The sequence below is a fragment of the Triticum aestivum genome, chromosome 3B, assembly GCF_018294505.1.
Source record: "Triticum aestivum cultivar Chinese Spring chromosome 3B, IWGSC CS RefSeq v2.1, whole genome shotgun sequence".
Classification (NCBI taxonomy): Eukaryota; Viridiplantae; Streptophyta; class Magnoliopsida; order Poales; family Poaceae; genus Triticum; species Triticum aestivum.
Genome location: NC_057801.1, coordinates 424752498 through 424755332, shown reverse-complemented (window position 1 = coordinate 424755332; position 2835 = coordinate 424752498). Strand labels below are relative to the sequence as shown.

At 43.6% G+C, this 2835-nt stretch overlaps 1 long non-coding RNA gene across 1 annotated transcript; it reads left to right on the top strand.

The window, feature by feature from the left end:
• The first annotated feature begins 285 nt into the window (after positions 1 to 285).
• LOC123070172 (uncharacterized) lies at positions 286 to 2560 on the top strand. Its single transcript, XR_006433499.1, has 3 exons — positions 286 to 776; positions 960 to 2133; positions 2213 to 2560. It is a non-coding gene; the product is annotated as an uncharacterized lncRNA (long non-coding RNA).
• Positions 2561 to 2835: the final 275 nt, after the last annotated feature.

The window sequence follows — 2835 nt, the reverse complement described above, 5'->3', positions numbered from 1 at the left end:
TCCATCATGGACGGCCCAAAGAATGTCATGCAGCTGCGTCTCCGGCTCGCCCAGGACGAAAAACCCATTTTCTGTCATGATTGTTTGTCATAGAAGTAGGAGCCCACCACATGATACCGGGTTTTGTCACAATTATCTCTACTCCTATAAAAATACGGGTTGGTGATGATGGTGTGTCTGTCTTCGGATCATATGCACCGTTTGATCTTGAATCTAAGGTTGAGATTGAGCTAAGACGTGTTGTACCAAGAGCCAAAACAAAATAGTCTGGACGTTTCTCCTCCTCTTGCGAAACAGATCTCTAGCGCCTCACGTGCTTCCACCCTATCTCTAGCCACCGAAGCCCATCCTATCCCCCGCCGGCGGAACACTCCCACTGCCACAGCCGAACACTGTCCCAATCTCGACACCCAAATGAGCACACCAACGTGAGAGGCCGGATCGAGCCCATCCCCTCCGCCATGGTCAACGACCCGCCGCCCACGATGGCACTGACGCCCCCAATTCCCCATGCCAACGCATGCGAGACGGTGTCATTGGATCGATGGCGCGCGTGCTATATGCGTGTGCGCGTGCGCTTGAATGCTAGGGCGGCGTGCAGGAGCTCCCCCGTCTCCTCCCTTTTCCTCTCTCCCTCTGCACGCGGTGGAGCTTGAGCTGGGCGGGAGGCTGAGCGGGAGTTCTTGGGGCAGAGGAAGAAGGCGTGGACGTTGGGGAGTAGTTGCGTGGAACGGTGGAAGGAGGGCGTGAACGGTGGGATGGGCGCTGGCTGGCTGGTGAGTGCGTCAAGGTTGCTCTAATGTTGTTAATTTTGTTGCTCTGCCCTGATATACCACTATTTGAGCATATATAAAGAGATCATAGAGGAAAGCAGCAGTAGGGCTGCTACGATTTTGTTCATGGTGCTACTGGTCTTGTTAATGTTGGTATTTGCTTAATGATTATGACTGTTGCTACAGGTACTTGCTTTATGATATGAAGGTATGTATGATGCTGGTAGGTACTCGTGAACATGGTGAAAAGGGATCGGTGCTGCAGCGGCAGGCGTCTGGTGGCTATGCAGTGGCATCCGCTACTTAGACACGTAGCCGACAACCGTGAGAAGACTTTGATCTTGATATATTAGATGTAAGCCCCATACACCATAGGAGGTCCTCCTTTTGGTGATATCAGTCGCCAGTCGGTGAGCTTTCTCCATCTTCACCCTCTAACACACATTGGTTCTACATTATGTATATGTGGCTTAGATAATAAAGGAATGTTTCTATCTGAATATTATCCAGTTATTCTTTCTTTGTCTAAATCGATTTAGGAGAAGAGATAGAGAGAAGCAAGTTACTGGTGTTGTTAATTTGGAAATTCAGTACTTTGTTTATACTGCTTTGTTTTAGGGGATGAAGTAAATAGAAGAAGAAATTCCTGGGATGGATCTATATGTGCCCGTTATGCTGTCATGTAAATTCCACAACACATCTGTATGCGTGTATCCTTCTTATAGTTTCTATTACCCACTTATAGTCATGCTTGACAGCCTGAGGGCTGAGGCTAACAATTCTTTTCGTCTCTGTGCCCCTTATTTCAGTGCATTGTGCTACTGTATACTACTGTTATAATGACATGTGCATTTAGTAAAATCCCTTAATAATGGCAGCATGTAAAAAATTAAATGTTTCCTGAGTGCTGACTGTGGTATAGATTCGTTTAAGTTCTGAAACCTGCAAGTACTTAATTAGATAATAATTCTGTAGGATGATAAAAAAGAAGAAGATGATGATTCAGTTATCAAGAGGATGTGTGAACTCTGAACCTGAAGAACAGGAAATAAAACATGAGGAAGATAATGGAAGAGAAGAAGAAGCAGACATTAGGATAATGAAAGAGAATGAGTAGATAATGAGAATGGTAATGAAAGAGAAGACGAGATGCACCTTGGCTAAGTAAAGAGCTAGACCTGAAATTGCCAATAAAGGGAATGAGGTCCCTTTCTCTATCGGTGCCATCTTAGCTGCCGGCGATTAGGTGCATATTTCGCGAGATAATCTCGTTCTAACATGTCTCTGATTTTGAATTTTTTTTTTCTGCGGATTTCAGAATATAGAAGGCAGCTTCGCAGAGGGGTCACCGACGAGCAAGGTGAGGCCATTGCGTCTATTCTTGTGTTAGTTTATTTGAAAGAAATCACACTAATTTCTCTCAGTACATGTCTCTGCAGAGAAATACTGTTGTATGTTCATGAACAATTTTCTGTTGCTCTGACTGAACGGATTGTCTCTGTAATTCTTGTCTGTTTGGGTGGTGCCCAGCTGCCAATAGAAGACAAGCTGTCTTCTTGCCGAACAACGCCACAATTTCATAGTTGTATGTTATTTAGGATTGTCTCTGTTGCATACGACCTGGAGTTACAAGAGGTCCGGTACTAATCTTGTGTATGTATCTTTTCTGTATACACCTGATTTCAAAGCATCTATTATAGTACATTTTGTTTCTTTGCTTGGTACAAGATGTATTGCAAGTGTTGTTCATTGTTTTCTTCCTTTTATGTAAATATATACTACAGACCCTCCACAGGCTCAGTTTTCTTCCTTTTGTCTGAATATATTAGACATTTATGTATGATGTCCTAGCAGTTCGATGAAAGCAAAAAACCACAGAACTAATATTGTTGGCACATATGTTTTGAGCAAACAACTAAAAGAAGACTATACTATGCTTGACAAATGATTCCATGGCCTCATAGACGCCTTAGGTATGTAACTAATTAAGTGGAACTAGCCGTGCGGGTTATGTTTGGAATATTGCTTCTCTTTATGGTGGCATTGTGTCCAAATTCATTTT